This window comes from Ctenocephalides felis, unplaced genomic scaffold, assembly GCF_003426905.1.
Source record: "Ctenocephalides felis isolate EL2017-DRISC unplaced genomic scaffold, ASM342690v1 CF-g0.4_SCAFFOLD_03570, whole genome shotgun sequence".
Classification (NCBI taxonomy): domain Eukaryota; kingdom Metazoa; phylum Arthropoda; class Insecta; order Siphonaptera; family Pulicidae; genus Ctenocephalides; species Ctenocephalides felis.
In genome coordinates, this window is record NW_020539724.1 from 23,939,616 (window position 1) to 23,960,587 (window position 20,972).

Genomic DNA, 20,972 nt, shown 5'->3' on the forward strand with positions numbered 1-20,972 from the left:
CAAAAAATAGCAGTTTTGAGAGAACAAATCGGCCGATGTAAATTCGATTCGTATTGATGTGAGCCGTACTGATTAGTTTTTGGTAAAGGCAGGTCCAGCCGTTTCAAAGATACAGAGCAAAAGTGCAGAAATTCCGAATACAAATCTGCTAATAGAGTTGAGCGTAATGGTGTCATTTAGCTCAGTTGGTTCGCGCGTCACTTCAATTTTTGTTTGCGTTAGTTGATAAGAAAGTCAAAACTGATCGGGTTCGAATCCCCCACGTTTGTAGTATTTTATTATTTTTTAGCTTCCAGAAGGAGAATCTTAAATCCGATTCGCTAATTTTATGTTTTCTCGACGTTTCAAGCCATTCTGAATCGAATGAGACCAATTTGGAAAAAAGTATGTGTGTGTGGTATGAAACAGATTTTTTGCCGTAAATCGACGTTTTCTCAAATCCGGCTGGACCGATCTCAAAAATTTAAAAGCCATTCGATGTATTGCGATGAAGACTAGCGTTTATCAATTTTGCACGATGATCAGCCAAGCCGTCTCTTATAATTAACAGAAAAGCGAAAAAATTTTCGGTCACGTTTTAGCCCGCAGTTTTGAAACGATTTTGAAAATTCAAAAACCGTTCGAAAGATATTGGTTGGGAATTGTGCTGATGAGTTTTGGTAGAGATCGGCCGGGCAGTTTTCTTGTAATAAGGTGTTTTCAAAAAAAAAATTTTTTCGACGATTTTTATTATTATTTTTTTGACGGTAGATACCATAGTCTTCTAGATCATACTAAAATATTACGGCCCTACGACAACTAGCTTAGCTTTAAAAATTTGTCAAAGTTTGCAAAAATTAGTATCGTTTTTTGGCATTTGTCAAAATTAGAAGTTTCATCGACGTTTGCTCAAAAACTCCTGAACCGATTTCAAAAATATGAAAACCATTTGATGTATCTCAATGAGGACTATCGCTTGTAAGTTATGTGCGACGATCGGCCGAGCCGTTTCTTTGAAATTTGGAAAAAAGTGTTAAACTTTTCGTTCACATTTAAGCTCATACTGCAGAATCGATTTTAAAAAATCAAAAATTGTTCGAAAGATATTACTTGGGAATGATACTGATTAGTTTGAGGTAAAAATCTACCGAGCCGTTTTCTTGTAATTAACTGTTGAAAAAAAAAATTAAACCGATTTTTATGAAACTTCTTTTGGGCGATATATATCATGATCTTATAGAACTGACTGAAATATTGCGGCCTTACGGCAAGTAGTTTAATTTTAAAAATTCATTAAAGTTTGAGAAAATGAGTAGTTTTTTTGACGTTGGTTAAAATTAAAACTAGACGATTTACTTGGTATAACGATAGAGTACTTGATCTTAATGAACATACTAAACCATCATAAAAATTGTTGTTTTTTGAAAATTTGCCTTTAGAAAATACTCCGAGTTATTAACGTGTTCGTTCATTTTCAATTATGTGCAATAAATCCTCTCGGAATACTTTTAATCACTCATAAATTAATTTATTTTTTATTGATTAAGTCGATTATTTACACATATCGGGAAGTACATGCAACTTGCCTCAAGGCAAAATACCAATACCAACTAGTTTAATACTTTTTATGTTTGTATAATTGATACTTCATAAACTATTTAAAATTGTTAACTCAGTGCACATATCTCGCGAGCGAAAAATTGATGCATTTGAAATAAAATATGTTCATTCTAACAATAAGTCCGCTTAATTATATTTTGTTTATATATATTAATTTCAAACATATATAAACAACGTCGACTAATCTAATAAGTTTTCACATTTTTATGTCATTTTGTTTTATAATATTTATTCATAGACATTTTTGTTGACATATTATTTTTATTCTTTACATCTTTTGCCCTCTACTTTCAAATATTGTTTATAAAAATTTCCTAATTTTACCTGTTTTTGTGATGGCGGTAGTGGACTTTTTTACCAGTGGACCTTCAAGCCGCGCTTTGTCCTGTATATAATATATTTTATAGAATTATCGACGATTTATGTTTCTTATTTATTAGAATGATTTTAATCTAAAGTACGTATTCTAAGTGCTGTCTGTGTTCGTCTTCAGGTATTGCATAAAATTATTTGAATCTTTATTATCTCGAAAATCATAAATTTACATATCTATAAATACTATATGAATGACATATCGAATATAGGTCAGATTTCGAAATGCGTTTCCCGCATTTGAATTTATTTCCCGAATTTTCAGTCTGTATAGGACGTTCGATCCGCGAGTTTTTTGCTTAATCATATTTATGATCTGAAACGCTTTCGAAAGCAATGGTAAAATAAAAATGCGATTCATCATTGAATTTCCATATATAATAGAGCTATTGAAAAATATTGGTTTCAGTCTTTTATTTGATTTATAAAATCACGAGCCGCAAATTTTATACGTACAGGGGGATGTAATAAATTCGTCAGGTAAGCATTTATGCACGCTAAGAAAAGAGGGATTTTGTGGTTTTTTGATTTCCTCTTTGTAAAATATACATGATCACCGTGTATTTTCCTTTGGAAGGGAATTCAGATATCATTTTACATGTTGGTGAATTGTTTGAATAAAAAAAAATTCTTATAGTTATTATGTTAAATGCTTTCTTCGTATCAAATACGGTTCAAAGGTCCACAGGTGAAGTAGTTTCACCACCGATATCTCAAAAAAAAGTAAATTTAAAAAATTTTAAAAACAATATTTGAGAGTAAAAGGTATAACTAGTCATCACTTTGATTTTTACCACGTTGCTAGCGGGAAAAAGCATCAATGTTTGAAAATCCATAACAAATAAGTATTATTTATGGTTGTTAGTTTTTTTGGTTGTGAGCTCTTTTGTTTAGTTTACGATACCTCACGAGATAATTTTTGGGTCTATGTTATTTAGAAAGTTTTATGAATGCTTATATTTGGGTGTGGTGAAAAGGACCACCTGAACCTTTACCCTGGCAAAGGTGAACAATAAATAATAGTAAATAAAAAAGTATATTAAGTTTAAAAAAATTAATTGTACACAGATAAATTAAATGCATAGTCATTCCAACTGTGCTGATAAATATTTCTGATGTAATACTAGAATAAGGTTATATACAGTGTTATCTCTGAAAATTATACCTATGAAATGTATATTTTGCATTGAATTGGATAGTGTAGTTATTATTTCTATTATGGAAATAATTAAATATATAAAAAAATGTTCCAAGTATAAAAATATATATTAAATTTCGTCGATTATAAAACTTTACAAATTGTTATGGCCGTTTATTTCTCTCAAATTAACGAGGCTCCCACACTATTAAAACCCTTAAAAATTAAAAGTATGACATTAAACCTGTTTGCTCTTGGTTGCAGGTGCATTTGCTAACTTCCATTTCTACTGGCATTGCCTGGGTAACCCAGTGGTTAACTGTTTTTTGCTCTTACTACGTACTATATATTATATATGTGTATCTAATATATAAAAGAGCTAACTTGTAAGTGATGCAGCAATAATCGTGGAAGACAAAACTCACTTGATATACTATTTTTTTGGTTTATTTTTCATAGCAAACTATATACAATACATCCAGCTATATATTATTACAGGTATATATTATTTGACAGCGTGAGAAGGATCGCTATCCTGCGATAGCATCTTCTTAGATATTATGTGATATGTAAATCATTGCAGATTTTTTTTTGAGACGCTTTGGCGGTAAAGGCTTGAGCAGGTTATGCGCTAAATGGTTTGGATGACAACTTAGACGAGCTTTGTATCTGGAGCAGTAATGACTAATTTCTTCTTCTACAGTTGGAATTCTGAGATCTTGATGTATCAACCAATTGGGAACATATTTTGGAGCGTTCACGATTTCTTTCAAATTTTTATTTTGGAACCTTTGTAGAATAGTTATGTTACCGCATCCCATAGTTGTAGGCCGTAGGACCATATTGGTTTAATAATTGTCTTGATATAACAATTGAAATCGAACAAGTGCAAATTTGATATACTGTATGATTGATGATATCAAAGTTAGCCGAGGTTGGGATCGAACTCGGGACTTCTTTGTATCATTGTACATCCTTACCGTTACGCCACGGCTCATGATAATAAATAATTGTTAATTGCAATTGCTCATATATTTCCAAAGTCTTTATATTGACTTGTCGGTTTTTATTTTACATATATATTAAACAATAAGTAATTCAACATAAATATTCAACAGATATAGATCGTGCTAATTAGTTAGTTAAAAATCAATCGAATCAAAGAAATTGTTCACCCAATGTCTCTCAGTTATCTCTAATGTCTTGCAAATATTTAACGAATTTTGCAAATTGAGTTTAGTAAACATAGAATTACTTACCTTGATTGTGTTTAATTTGATACCGGTGTTCACAAATGCACTTTGGAATCTGCAACAAATAATGATAAAATTAATATTAATTATTGTTATTAATTTAATTAAGTATTCTATTTCTTGTATGGAATTAATTTTAAAGACACTAGCACGCGGTACTTGTGTGCAGTATATAATGTTTTAATACAAATTTTCATTTAAAAATTTAATTGCATTTAAAAAATATTTGTGACCAAAGCTGATGCAATATTCTTAACTTGTTTTTAAATTGAAATATTGATAAATATTGAATAAAAATCGGGTCGAATAGTTTTGTTTGAAGCTTTTATGTTACTGAAGTTTCGAATTTGATTTGAATCTACAAATTTTGATTTTAAATAAAATTACTTCAGAATTTGAAAATTAATAGTTTTTGGTCAATTAAGAGTAAATGATGAAACTTATCTGAGAATTGAAGCAACTTTCTTCTGTATTACTTATAATATTGTTAGATACCAGCTATACCCACGACGTTGTTTACAATATGACACTTAGCGTATAAAGCTTCTCATGAATAAATTAATAAATCAATCAAAACTTTTACTATAATCAAAAGTAATTATATTAAATGGAGTTCGTAGCGCTGTAATAAACCCCAATCATGAAGTACTAGAATGAAACCTACGAATTTATATCAATGTTTGCTTGAAAATATTGATGAACATATGTTACAGTGTTAAAATTGATTAATCACTATTAGAAATATTCTAATCGAAATTTTATCAAATATAAATATGAGAACCATTGTTTCGCCTTTCTGAAGTAACCACTTAGATTAAAAGTGTCACCAGAACGGCTCATATAGAACTTGTAAATTCATATTGAAATATAAAAGTTTTAAACATGTTTAGGTGCTAATTAATTGTTTAAAGATATTTTTTGTGACCATGTATTTCCCAAGTTCAATAATACTGAAGAAACAAATCTTGGTTGCCCACAAATTGCTCTCAAGACGCCCACTTTTAAAATTTATATAAAATTTATAAAAGAATTGTATCAAACTATTGATTACGATCGATCGAGATATAACTTTTTCAAGGCTTCAATCATGTTTTTGGTGATGATTAATTGTTTAAAGTTATTTTTTGTGACCCACATAAATACTATGTATTTTCCAAGTTCAATAATACTGAAGAAACGTATCTTGGTTGCCCACAAAATGCTTCCATTACGCCCTCATTTAAAAATTATGAATAATTTGTGTAAATATAAAATTAGACGTGTAAATCAGATAAGAAACATGTATTTTATTTGTAATAAACCATATAAAACAGTTTTTCCATGAGTTTTCTAAAATTTCCATAATTTTGAAAACAAATATTGTCCGGTCCATCTAAAAACAAGATTTGAATATTTTTATAATATAATATTTGCCACGATTTTCTACCCCTCTGGCCACGATTAAATTCTACTGTTTATATTATATTCATATAATTATGGGGCATAAAGACCAACACACAGTCCTAAAGAATAATGATTCCATACTGTGATCGATAATAATATATGCTTACAAAAATAGGTTTCTTAGATACTTTCAAGTCGTACAACATATAGATTTAATTAATCTAACCATTTATATACTGATTGAAAAAAATTATATTTAATATCATTTAGAAGCCAGCGAAGGCGTAATCAGTAAGGAGGTTGGCTAGCAGAAACTTGTCTCTCGATCGATGGCTCATTCCTCGTCTTGCCTAAGACTAAGTCAAAATTCCACTTGAGATTAAAGATCTAAAATATAATCTCAAGTGAAAATTGCTTGTCGGGGGTAATGCCGCAAATAAAATCATAAAAAGTCATAAAATGCTAAGTTACAACTTCGGATAAGACTAGACAACTACTCAGTTGCTTATCGAAAACAAACCATGCACTGCATTACTAAATGACCTCGTAATATGGTCCGATTGTACTTAAAAAATATATATCATGTGGAATTGCCCAGGGTGGGCATACCTAAATTGTAATTCAATACTGCATTCATTTTTTTAAATTTCCTTCATACCGATTTGGTTACCTCCAGCATTTTTTCCAGGTATATCATACCTATCATATACTTTGTTGAATCTTCCTGTTTAAAACAGTATTCAACGCTGAACGATATGCCTTCCAGCGAAATCTGATATATAGGACAAAAGGGAATCGCATCCGTTCGTAACCATTTTTATAACGTGTCTCAGGAGCTGATATGTAAATCTGACAAAGTCACATCTTAAGGGCTGATTTACTTTTGATGTAGTAAAATTGTTGCGAGTATGTTTTAAAGGAAAGACGTTTTGAAATGCAGATGATCCCGTCGATAAAAGACAGAAGAAGATATTGAATGCGTTTGTGACAGTGGTGGAAAGGTTTGCGAATAAGTAGTACTACCTGAGCTTATTGTCACTGGCATAGTTTCGTACTCGTTCTTTGGAAAATATGTTTTTAGCAAAAGTGCGGACAAAGGTTTTACATGCTTATTGTATCGTGGTAATATATCACAATTAGAATGGGCGATGAAAATTTTGCTATCCTCTTTTCCTAGTTAATGTTTTCTTATGTGATTCAACTTATACTGACAGTCGTAGGACCAAAATAGTATATAGGCGTGTATCCATGTGAATGAATACGATTGTGCTTTTACGTCGATATTTCCTTGAAAAATGTTACATAGATTCTATAAATTTGAAAGCTATTGCATAAAGCACTGTTAAACTGTTTCCTTCTGATTAACGGGCAAATGATAATAAATTCAAGTTTCAAGGATAACAAGTTCGTTTCATTAAATATATATACATAACATTTTGTCAAATTTTTCAAACATTAGCCTTTTAACTCGTAGGTATTGTGCCCTATGTCTGATATTATTAACAATAACTTAAGTAATTAAGATATGCAAAATATATCTTTGCATACCTTTGAATTGATCTTGAATTTGTACCCAAATTGTAATTGTAATTTGGTCAAGATGATTGGATGTGAACATTGGATGTGATTCTTATATTTGAGATAATTTTCTTTTTTAGAGTGTAGTAGAGTTAGTTAGTTTTTCGATATTTTAGTACCTGAATAACTTACTCACGAAGCCATTAAATGATTTATATTAAATAACAAAAAACTGTAACAATAACCTTATATATTCTTTGAATATTGAGAAAATATATAATAAATTCATTCATTTATTTTTCATATCATATAAACTAAAGACTTTCAAATGCAGATCCATCGCCGCTCTTTATCGCATAAAAGATAAAACAATACTTTCACTGAGCGGCGGACTCCTTTTAATGTAACTATTAATTATTCGGATGAATGAATGTAAGTTCGATGCAAGCCCTGTTTTGTGCAGTCTGTGGTTTCTGTAGGTTAGTGTTTGTTGTTAAATAAAAAATTGCAAAAAAACTGAACCGATTTTAAAAATTCAAATTATTTCAAAAGATATCAGTGGGGATGAGTGCTGTTTTTTCTAATACAGATCGGCCAAGATGTTTAATTTCTGTAATTAACGGTTTAATTCTCATAAATACTTCTGTCCGTAATTTCTAAATTATAATTATCAAACTTTTCAAAAGGTATCAATTGGAAATGGTACTGATTAATTTGTGGTAAAGATCCGACAAATCACTTCGTAGCTAGCAATTTAAAAAATTGTAACGATAGTGAAAAAATAAAAATTGGTTTATAAATTATCTTTAACTCGGAATTTTAATTAAAGTGTACTTGTATTTTGAGATAATTGGCCAAACCAATAACTTAAAATTTATATTTTCTCTTACATCAAATCCAAATATTCTAGTTGGAGTACAAACATATAAAATAATTTCAAAAGATATCGGCTTGGTAGAAATTGCTTTAGTCCGATGAATGAGTTATTTTATTTGAAATTATAAGTTAAGTTTTGCTATCAGCCAATTTACAAATGTTTAAATCAATTTGCAATATATCAACTACCAATTATCTGATAAGAATTTTAAAATTAATATTGTGAAAAAAATAGCTAAACCGTTTTTCATAAAGCAGGTAAAGTATTACAATAAATTCATATGCTTAAATAAAATCGCATCGAAATGGAACCTTTTTCGTTCAAAGTACATGATTTTACATAATTTTATACGTGATGGTATCTTAAGCTTCTTGTTTCAAAGTTTTGCTGCAAAATCCTATGAAAACTGTTTCTAACTCAAACTGTAATTATAATGAATATACACTCTCACTTAATTATATCTAGAGACATCACAAATGTAATACATGATGTTTATGAAGAGCTTCTAGGCCCAAATGAATTCTTGGCCTGTACAGATATGATATCACCCACAAAGTTGCAACATTGTAAAATTAGCTTCAAGGAAACTAACAAGTTAAATATTTTCATAATTTATTTATATATATTTATTTATAATTTATAATTTATATATTTTTATAATTTTAGTATTCTAGTTTGGAAAAACAGGTTCGGAAATCCAATAAAAGACAAAAGCCTGGAATAATATCTATTATGGGTGCGTTCGACTTGGACGCCGTGAGCGCGCTTTCATCGTTCGACTTGGCGCTGTGAGTGTCACATAAGTACGCTCGTAGCATCATCGTAGGATGCTCGTAGCACATATTTTGCGCTCACATACGCTCACGCCACAGAGGTAGGGCAGCGTGAGCGTGAGCGTCAGTTGTTTTTACTATCTGTCATTTCATTTGTTTATTAATTGTCAAATTCTTTATAATCCCGCAAAAATGGCAAGCTGTAGATCACAATTATTCTTTAATATTAATAGTAATACTGATTAATTTGAAATTTAATTAATTTTAAATTTAAATTTTAATATTACTATTAATTGAGCATAAGCTAACCAAATTTCATTTATTTATTAATTGTTAAATTCTATATAATCCCGCAAAAATGCCAAGTTGTATATCACATTTATTTTTTAATATTAATATTAATATTAGTTAATTTCAAACTCAATTAATTTTAAATAATTTTAAATTTTAATTTTAATATTACTATTAATTAAGCATAAGCTAACCAAATTTCATTTATTCATTAATTGTTAAATTCTTTATAATCCCGCAAAAATGCCAAGTTGTATATCACAATTATTTTTTAATATTAATATTAATATTAATTAATTTTAAATTTAATTAATTTTAAATAATTTTAAATTTTAATTTTAATATTAATATGAATTAAGCATAAGCAAACCAAATTTCATTTATTTATTAATTGTTAAATTCTTTATAATCCGCTGAACAATTACCGTTACCGCCAGTTGCCGCCATTTTAATGCTTATTGACGCTCACAGTTTCCAAAACGAACGGAATTTAGTTATCGATTCTGAGCTCTTATCGGCCAAGTCGAACGCTAAAAATTCGTGCTTATAAGCGTGAGCGCTCACAGCGCGTAAGCGTCCAAGTCGAATGCACCCTATAATTGATTACGGCTTGCTTATAAATAAATAAATAAATAAATAAAAGCAGTTTAAATAAATTATAAGTTGTCATTTGGCAGTCAAAAATGATCATTAGACATTTGACAAATTGTCAAATATTTTATAGAGATTTAAATAATAAGTTCAAATTTTGTTTACATTTCTATGGATTCCGTACCAAGATTTAAAACAGTACGGGAAGTTCCAGAAATTTGCTCTAAGGCACGATGCCATGCACTACTAGTTTTACTAATGTTTGAAGCGGTCTAACTGTTCTATCATAGCTAATTTATGTTTTATATTGACTATGTTAAATATAGAAGTTACAACTGTCTCTCTTACAAATTCTTTTGGCATCCAGCCCAAAACCATGACGTGCCGTTGAGACAAAAGGGCAAAACTATTGTCTATCAATATAATGTTAATTACACGATTACATTATATTATATTATTTTAGATAAAGATTCAAGTTTATTAAATTTAAGGGTTAACTTTGGGAAAACGTGATTTTGTTCTTAAATCGATAAAATTTCAAAATTGAGATCTACTATACGATGCTACTGACACAGAACTAGCGTAACTTTTTCATCACGTTGCTGAAATGTTTCAAACTTTGTAGAATAACAATTTTCAATGAGTGGAATATGAAACTGCTGTTTTGGGGAAATTTTCAACGACACGTCATTGTTTCGGACAGTTGTAATATAAATGATTGAGATTATTTTAATACGGTATTTGGGCAAATATCTAAAGTTTCCCGTAGCGCGATTTAAAAATTTTAAAATCTTAATTATTTTTGAAAATGTTGATAAAATTAGATTTTTTTAAGTTTGAATATTTTAAATATTTTAAATATTTTGAATTGAAAAAATTGAAATTTTTTAAAATATTCAAGTCTAGTCAAGTCTGTATATGCAAATATGCATACTATTTAAAATGGCGAGGACCTTGTCCTTGAAGATATGTTCTTGAGCACTCTCAGCGATTTTCTTCAATCGAGGAAAACCGCCGTCCTTTCATGGGTCTCTTCAACTTTGGGAATAGGAAAAAGTCACACGGAGCCATATCTGGTGAATTTTTGCACTTTGCAACACTTTATTTCATTTTTACGCAAAATTTAATACAAATTCTTTGACTTTTAATTCTTCCATTGTAAAAATCGCCGAGCTCAGAAAAACACGTCGAACCTTAGCGACTACCACAGACAAAGTAAACAGTGAATATAGCTGAAAATTTCATCATACTTTAGGGGCATGTATACCAACACAATAAAAAAAAATTTTGACAATCAGACACTCCAGACCCGCGAAATTTAATTATTAGTAATTCCAGGTACTTTTTGAACACACCTCGTATAAAAGAACTTAATACGGAACCGAAGAAAATGGAATAAAATCCAAAAAAAAATTTGTACTTATTAATAAAAATTTCATAAAATATTTGATAATTTGATGAGCATATGTCCAATGATCATTTTTGGCCGCAAAATGGCATTTTTTCAAACATTTTTTCTGTATCTCCGAAACCACTGACTCTGACTTCCTAAAATGTTTCCTGAATCACAAGTTAGGCACTCCGTTTTCTTAAAATTTGAATTACCATTTTTGCACTTTTTGTCCCGTATTTTGGATGTGGTTGGACCTGTCTTTGCCAAAAACTAATCAACACGTCTTCCCATCAATAGAAATTACATGTTGTTTGAACCATTGAGATCGGTTGATACGTGTTCTCGAAATAGTGGACGAAAAATTGTATCCAAACATGCATACAAACATATTGAATTTTAGCTATTACTATAATTTACCCTACAAAAAGGTAAAAATTTTTTTTGATATAACAGGCGTAAACTTTGGCCAAAAATTTTGATTAAAAAATTCACAAGTCAAAAAAACGTAAGGTTATAATAAAAATGTAAATTTTTATCATAACATAATCACCACTTTATGTTCTATCAATATATATAAAATTATTTTTTCATCGAAAACTTATGGACAGAAAACAGACGGATTCAAATATCAATTGTTAAGAACTCCGCATATATTTTACCACAGAGTTTATATTTATATCAAAGTTGATAGCAAAATGAACTAGTTGTGTATGATGGCATCGTGCCTTAATGCAAATTGCTGGAACTTTCTGTACCGTAACGAAATGTTTGAGGAATATTAGACGTTTTCAAATAGATTATAAATATTGTAACATTGTTTAATATTTATAAGAATTAAATAAATTGAATTGCAAAGTTGAAATTATTTATTTAAGGTACATTAGAATTTTAGTCAGAAACAAATTTCAAAAAAAAACAATTCCCAAAAGCAATTATTTTGTTAAAACAAGCAGAAAGTTTTTGAATTACTCAAATAGGACGCTTACTTCTCTCAAAAACTGCCATTTTTACATATTTAGCTCTGTATCTTCAACTGGACTGGACCTGCCTTTGCCAAAAACTAATTACCTCTTCTCCCAATCATTACAAATGGAATGCTTCTTAGATCATTCAAATCGGATAATCCGTTCTCTTAAAAACTCGATTTGTATTTTATGCATTCTTTGCTCCGTATCTTCGTAACGACTGGACCTGCCTTTGCCAAAAACTAATCAGCACATCTCCCTATCAATAGGAATCGAATGTTTTTGAACCATTCAAATTGGTTGATCTGTGCGCCCGAAAATTTCGATTTTCGGCCCCATTATTATAACTACCCTACGGGAAGTTAAAAAATGCGAACTAGCTAAAGCGCTGAAAAGAATATCATCTACCTGTTCATTATATAAATCTGCTTTAAAGATCAGCACGTGTTAATCAACGCTAATCTTTCAAATCCAGCTTGCATTTTTCTACAATTATAACAACAAAACATAAAACAAAGCAGGCGAATACGTTGTTCTGGCAAATCACAAACTTCGAAAAATCAAAATAAAGTAAAAGGTCGATATGTTTATGAGATAGTAAAACAATTTATATTCATAAGCCATAAATTAAATTTTATTTGATAAATAAATAAATACTGTAAAAGTAATCGCCCAACGTGGGGCTCGAACCCACGACCCTGAGATTAAGAGTCTCATGCTCTACCGACTGAGCTAGCCGGGCTTGTCTAACCCATTTTTGTTTACATACACGAGCTGTGTTTACCTATCTCTAGTTGAAATTCATACTTGCTATCAGATATTATATTAATTCATGTTATCTTCAACTAGCAGAGAGTCCGAAATTATAACAATAATATAGTATAAACTAAACCCAATAACTGACCTATTTAAACTTGTTCTAAAAGTGTGGCGCCGTGGCTTAGTTGGTTAAAGCGCCTGTCTAGTAAACAGGAGATCGTGAGTTCGAATCTCGCCGGAGCCTTAATGTATTATTTTTTATTTATACACTATTTAGTTGATGTTTTAATGATCATTCTATATCTGCTTCTAGAGCATATTAGATTGATCAGTATATAATTAAATTTGTTATACACATAACGATGTTGATTTTATTCTGTTATCACATTGCAATATTTAATACAAAGCTATATAGAAATTCTAATATTAAAAATTCAAACTGTATTTTACTGAAAAAATTATACATTAAACAGTTGCTTTGGAATGATAGATTTTCTAAAAAGATGTCGGCATGGGTCCTGTGGCGCAACGGATAACGCGTCTGACTACGGATCAGAAGATTCCAGGTTCGAATCCTGGCAGGATCGGTTTTTTAACTTCCCGAAAGAGAAGTTTATGTTTTCATCCAAAATTCCGATTACCTACTTTTATGTTTTCTCGACGTTTCAAGCCATTCTGAATCGAATGAGACCAAATTTGGAAGAAGTACGTGTGTACGTGTAAATGGACGTTTTCTCAAAAAACGGCTGGACCGATTTCAAAACTTTAAAAGCCATTTGATGTCTCTCGATGAGGTTTGTCAGTTTCGTGCGACAATCGGCCAAACTTTATATAAGACGATTATAAATAGCAGGAAATACTTTTCGTCTACGTTTTAGCCCGCAATTCTGAATCGATTTTGAAAATTCAAAAACCGTTCGAAAAATATTGATTGGGAATCGTGCTGATTAGATTTTGGTAGAGATCGACCAGGCCGTTTTCTTGTAATAAAGTGTTAAAAAATTTTTTTGACGATTCTTATGATACACAGTCTTATAGATCATACTAAAATATTACAGCCCTATGACGAGTCGTTTAATTTTAAAAATTTGTCAAGATTTGCAAAAACTAGCATAATTTTTTTGACATTTGTCAAAATTAGACCTTTCATCGACGTTTGCTCAAACGTCTGGACCGATTTCAGAAATTTAAAATCCATTTAATGTATTTCGATGACGATTATCGTTTCTCAGTTTTGCGCGACGATCGGACAAACCGTTTCTTTGTAATTTGGAAAAAAGTATTAAACTCTTTGCCCACATTTAAGCTCATACTACGAAATCGATTTTAAAAAATCAAATACTGTTCGAAAGATATTAGATGGGAATGATACTGATTAGATTCAGCTGAAAATCTACCGAACCGTTTTCTTGCAATTAACTGTTGAAAAAAAATTTATTGAACTTTTTTTAGCGATATATATATCATGATCTTATAGATTTTACTAAAATATTATGGCATTTCAACAAGTAGTTTAATTTTAAAAATTCATCAAAGTTTTGAAAGAAAGAGTAGTTTTTTTGGCGTTTGTTAAATTTAAAATTAGATGATTTAGTTGGTATAAAGATGTACTTGGTCTTGATGAACATAGTAAACAAGTAAAGTCCTAAGGAAACTGATTTAATTATAAAAATTATTGATTTTGAAAACTTGCTTTTAGAAAATACTCAGAGTGAACGTGTTCGTTCGTTTTCAATTATGTGTAATAAATCCACTCGGACTACTTTTAATCGCTCATAAATTAATTCATTTTTCATAGTATACAATTTGTATCTTTATGTAAAAATCAATGTATGTATTTAAGTCAAATAAAGCAAATTTTCAAATTAAAAAAAAAATATTTTTCATTGGTTAAATCGATTATTTACACATATCGGGAAGTTCATGTAACTTGCCTCAAGGTAAATTACCAATACCAACTAGTTTTATGAATCGTTAAAAAACAATTCTTCAATATAAAAATGTTATTTTTAAGTCTTACTACCTAATATTAATTAAATGATTGCATTTGTATGACGTTGTTGTTTTGATTCAGAAATACACCAAAGGTCAAATGAAACTGATCTCTCAAATCTGCAACGATTATTCATAATCTTGTATTTTTATGTCTAGAAATAGAAAATATTCCTCTTTGTGTAAATTGTATGAAGGTAGGTCAGTGCGTTTTATAATCAATATGTTTACGTATAATTTCAATTGTGTTAAAAAAAGAAAATCTCAAGAAAGCGCAAGCTATTTATTGTAACACAATAGCTTTCAGGGCTTTTAATATTTACAGTACATTTGAATAAATAGTTTTAGGCTTCTTACAATGGACGCAAAGTATAATAGATTTTTCTACGTCGCGTCGAATTTTATAAATAAGTTAAAAGTTTTGCAGTTGTGAAACATTTTTCTAATAAAAATATTTTATGCTATTTTCATGTGCTAATACAACTTCACTTTTGGCCATCCTCGAGTTTTGACAAAGATTTGTCTTTCTCTTTATCATAACTAACGGGCATGCATTTAAAAAATAAACTAGTGGGGCGCATGGCATCGTGCCTTAAAGCAAATTGCTGGAACTTTCCATATCAAAAATTATTTTTTTTACAAAATATTAAATTTTTGAGAAATTTTAAATTTTGAAAAAAATGAATTTTTGGAAAAAAAATGTTTTTTTATTTTGAAATATTTTGGAAATTTTGAACTATTTTTCAAAGCAATCGCACTGCTTCAGCTGCATGAAGAAGAAATATCGAAGCGCGTAAGCGCCGCGTCGCCGTCTAGCGGACAAACGACGTTACGGAACCCATAGAAACTATTTTTAATGCAAAGATTAAAATCTTCATAAATATCTGATAATTTGATGTGCATATGTCTAATGATCATTTTTGACCGCCAAATGGCATTTTTTTACTTTTTTTACTAGATCTCGGAAACCGCTATACATACCGTCTCAAAAATTTAATCAGTTGTTCATCTTGTCAATACAAATAAAATGTTTTTATTCGCTCCATTCTCTTAAAACTGAGTTACCGTTTTCGGCACTTTTTGCCCCGTATCATCGGAACGGCTACACCTGCCTTCACCAAAACTAATCAGCACGTCTCCTTATCAATACGAATCGAATGTTTTTTGAATTATTCAAATCGGTTGATCCGTGTTCCCGAAATCGTCGACGAAAATTTGTATCCGCACATACATACACACCCGTACATACATACATACAAACACACACACACATACATCAATTTTTCCTAAGGTATGCCAAAATGTTCAGAAACCTCTGAAACGTAAAGATATATAAAAATTTTCATTTTTTATTTTTTGCGATTACTATAACTTGCCCTACGGGCAGTTAAAAAATGCGTTTTACACATAAAAGCTAACTTCATATATGTCTTATCAAGGTCACATTAGAAGATGCCTCTTTGATAAAACTGTGCATTTGACGTTTGCGTTTTAGAGGTTACGTTTTATATGTGAATAATAGCAAATACATAGTTTTTTACAGTTTCCACTACCAATTCATACGAAGATGAGACTATAACATAGCGTTGCTGTAACAAATCTGTTTTATCGGAGAATTAGCCCCTTAGTTGAATTGTTTCTTTGCGGTAGCTTTAAAATATCTATTTTAATAATAATAATAAATGTTAGTCTGCCCGAAGGCAGGTCCACGGTGTGAGAGCACCACAAATAAATAAAGGATTCCCTTACACTTCATCCCATTGCCTCTATTTCCCTCCCTTTTTTCGCGAAAGTTGTCAATCGTCCGCATTCTTCTTCTTCCCATTTTTTGTTCCTTCTGTTTATCCTTGATGACGTCGTGTATCTATTTTAGATCTCTATTAAAGCATTCTTTTAAATTTAGTAACTTTTTCGGTGAAAAGATAAAAGCACCAGGCTCAAGACAGAAAATAATGTCTTTCTGTTGATAGAAATTAATCGACGTGCAAGTATATTTTTGTATTGCGAAGGAAATCCGTTTACTCATCCAAGACTGGGTCTTTTGTCTGAGTATATCGAGATATTACCACTTGGGTATAATACCGGCTAGAACCTTTGCTTACTCCTTGCTCTTGTCCCCACGCTTTTAGGTATTGCTTTTAGGTATTACTTTGTTGTGCAAAATGATTTGATTCTTTCTCTTAATTATATTTTCTTTCTAATTAGTGTCATTTGCTCTTCTTCTTTCGAAGATTGCAAGTCTACTAAAACTTCGGTCGCGAATGTGTCTATGGCATTCCACGCAGCCTCATTTGTCTCAATTTCTGCAACAGTATCTTGAGCAATTTTTCGGCTTAATATATTTTCTACACCTTACCGTAGTGCATTTAATCGTGGGCACAAGGAAACATGTGCTTTTATTTCGTCCAAGCAATATGAGCAATCCGGCGAGCTATCGTGCTTGAAGCGGTGTAGGTAGGCTCGAAAACAGCCGTGCCCAGATAGCATTTGCGTAGTATAATAATTTACTTCTCTATGCTTGCGATTTAGCCAAACTTTGATGATTGGAATGAGACGATGAGTCCATCTGCCATTGGTCAATGCTAGCTCAGCTGTTCTTCTAAGCTTACTTTTTTTGGACTCAGTTGTTGATGTCTCGATGGTAAATTGTCTGTCTTCCTCTACTAAAACAAGAGAGGCAGAGTTCCTGAAATGACGCACACTGCTTCCTCCGAATATTGTGCGAAATGCACAAGCAACTCTTAAGGTATTTAGACGGTATAACAACCCTGTCATTCTCTGTGATTTTTTACTCTTGAGAGCATCAACTCATATGGAAAAATCATAATGTCAGCACATAGGTAACAACTGAAGATTGTGAACCCTAGTCTTTGTTTGTACTTCATTAGTACATCCGAGCAACTAAACTACTACTACTACTAGAAAAAACAATTATTTTCAACAAAAAACTATATTTTTTCTGTGTATTTTGCTAATTAGTGTTATTTTAAATAATTATAACTTGATAATTCACAAGTTGGAGGGTCTTTCAAATGTGTACGCCGATGCTCATTCATATTAATCTTCTATCAGCATATGATTGAAAGTAAATGTTATTTATCTCTTGCATAAATGTGTTATCATCATGTTAAATTCTACAAAAAAAGTATTATTAACACATAATTAAATTAAAGTGAATCTATTTTCATGATAAGGTTTGATGATATCTTCATAATAAGCATTGTGAGGCTACACAATAGTGGTGAAAATGAATAGAAATTTTCTTTTATATTTTCACACGTATAGCTCCTTTGATGAGATTATATTATGTTCTTTGAAGTTATGTTACAGGAGATGTAACAATTTAAAAAAGTTTTTTTTTTTATTTTTTTTTATTAATTTTACAAGCCGTCGGTATAATATTTAATATTATAATAAGGCTTAAGTCAATATTTTATAGGTTTAATATAATTTAATTAATCATTAGCTATTTTATTACTTAATTTATTTACTATAAACCTATTTATATTTACTTAATTATAATTTTTTTTCCCTTAAATATAACTAGTTTGTTTGTTACAGTGTTTTTAAAAATTTAATAAGTAATTTTAATAAGCTTTACAATACATACTTTTACAATATTACAAATTTTAGGTTATTTTATGATATTTTAACAAATTTAAGTATCTTATATTATTGTAATTATTATTATTATTAATATTATCATTATCATTTTTATTGTTATTGTCAATATTTTTACAATTTTTTTTTTATTTTACAAATTTTTAGGTATTTGATGAAGGAAATATTTAATGTTTAATGACTACATCGCATGTAACATTATGCCTTAAGGCAAATTGCTGGAACTGCCAATTAAAAATTTGGTGAATTAAAAAATTAATATCCAAAAAAAATTTGACAGATGATTTGAATTTGAATAACTTACTTTTGATGTAATTGCTGACCTACATATTATTCTTGATCAAGTGAATGCCAACCTATATAAATAATTGAAGCATAAAAATACTACTGAAAAATCTGTTTTGCTTATAAAAATATTTTTGATTTTAATTACTTTAATGATAGCAATTATGAATAATAAAAAAATACAAACTCACGTTTCTTAAACATCACGATATTTTTAAATGTTTGATTGTTTTTTATTATAATTATTTACAAGTGACGATGAATTATTATTATGGGTTTGATTCTTAAAATCCAGATTTCGACGTCAAACGCGAGTATAGTTTGTATCAGATCATGTGACACATCGATTTCAACCAATCATATATTATCACCTCGTTTGGAATAGCCACGTTGATAGCCAATGGCAATTCAGTATTAGTGGCGTAAGGCATTTCCGTTTTAATGAGAGTTCTTTCATCTCCTTTTTTGCGACTTAAAAAGTTTTACTTCAGTGATGAAACTTCAGTGAAAGTTTACTTTCCAAATGAAATTTATAACCACTGAAACTTTTATTATTTGTATTTTATAGACAATATAAAGATCTTATAAATAGACGATGACGTTAATATAAGTTTACAATGAAGTAAATGAACAGAATTTAAGGGGATATATTTTCATTTATATTATTAGAGTGTATCTACACAAACTGACTTTTATTAGATTTGATGCACAATGCCCGAAAAGAGCTATTTTGCTTGCTTAGAACCATATTAATAATTTTGATTGACTGTATTCGTATGATAGTGTTGGACTTAGATATAAACCAGAGGTCAAATGAACCTGATATCTCAAAATTGCAACGATCACTTTAAATTGCGTATTTTTATGATATGTCATTTTTATAATCAATACTTTCATGTAATAATCATTATTATAAAAATAAAATCGCAAGCAAATTATGATAATATAATAATGATCATTCTTTTCTGCTTCATCAGGACCGTGTTAGAATTGGGTCACAATAGTTATGATAGTTATCAACGCAATATTTAGGAAGAACTTTTTGATTAATAAAAACAAATAATTTAATATACATTCAGTTAGTTTACTATCATTATAATATGATTTATGTTTTATCAAACTCCAAATCAAACAGTTAACAGTTAAAATACAACTAGTGATGTATGGTATCGTGTCTTATGGCAAATTATTGGAACTCCGCGTACTGTAATAAAACATGTTTTTAAATATATTATTATAAATACTGTAACCTTATTATTCGTATTTTATAGCCAAATATAAGAGCATTTTTATTGCTTTTTCAGTCATTCAAAGCGGTACTCCCGAAAACGTCGACAAAAAATTGTATCCACACAAAAATACACTATACACACATACACATAATTTTTTCTGAAGTGTATGCCAAATGCCCAGAAACTCTTAAACCCGAAGATATTAAAAAAATCATTCTGGATTTTTGGCCCATTACTATTAACTTACTACGGATAAAGTTATTATTTTGAATTTTTTTTTAACGTCAACTACTAAATATTTCGAATTAGAACTGATTAAATTTTCACGATAATGCGTATGAATATACTCCAAAGGTCAATAAATTTGATATCTCCAATTAGCAACGATCATTCGTAATATTGCATTTCTATGATTAAAATATATCACATGGCACCTGAAATCATTAGTATCCAACTTTCTGGTTATTATTAAAAATTCTTTAAAAAACGCGTTGAATAACTAATATAATTTGTGATCCGATTTATATATGTTATGTACAAAATATAAAAAACCGATCCTGCCAGGATTCGAACCTGGAATCTTCTGATCCGTAGTCAGACGCGTTATCCGTTGCGCCACAGGACCCACACCATTATGCTGTGAATATTTCGGAGGTAAATATATTTAGCATCTGTTTTGAACGCTAAGCGACAAAATGAAACGATCCTGCCAGGATTCGAACCTGGAATCTTCTGCTGTAGTCAGACGCGTTATCCGTTGCGCCACAAGACCACACATACATGCTGTTGAATATTTCGGAGGTGGTAATATCATATTAGCACATGTTTTGAACGCTTAAGCGAACAAAATGAAACGATCCTGCCAGGATTCGAACCTGGAATCTTCTGATCCGTAGTCAGACGCGTTATCCGTTGCGCCACAGGACCCAC

The 20,972-nt window shown here is 30.2% G+C and overlaps 5 non-coding genes across 5 annotated transcripts; 2 read left to right on the top strand and 3 right to left on the bottom strand.

Annotated features, from left to right (window-relative positions):
- Window positions 1-12,822: 12,822 nt before the first annotated feature.
- Window positions 12,823-12,895, bottom strand: Trnak-cuu. The gene has a single exon. It is a non-coding gene; the product is annotated as a tRNA-Lys (tRNA).
- A 187-nt stretch (window positions 12,896-13,082) lies between these two features.
- Trnat-agu lies at window positions 13,083-13,156 on the top strand. The gene has a single exon. It is a non-coding gene; the product is annotated as a tRNA-Thr (tRNA).
- Window positions 13,157-13,426: 270 nt separating this feature from the next.
- On the top strand, window positions 13,427-13,499 carry Trnar-acg. Its single transcript has one exon. It is a non-coding gene; the product is annotated as a tRNA-Arg (tRNA).
- A 7,095-nt stretch (window positions 13,500-20,594) lies between these two features.
- Trnar-acg lies at window positions 20,595-20,667 on the bottom strand. Its single transcript has one exon. It is a non-coding gene; the product is annotated as a tRNA-Arg (tRNA).
- A 229-nt stretch (window positions 20,668-20,896) lies between these two features.
- On the bottom strand, window positions 20,897-20,969 carry Trnar-acg. The gene has a single exon. It is a non-coding gene; the product is annotated as a tRNA-Arg (tRNA).
- Between the last annotated feature and the right edge of the window lie 3 nt (window positions 20,970-20,972).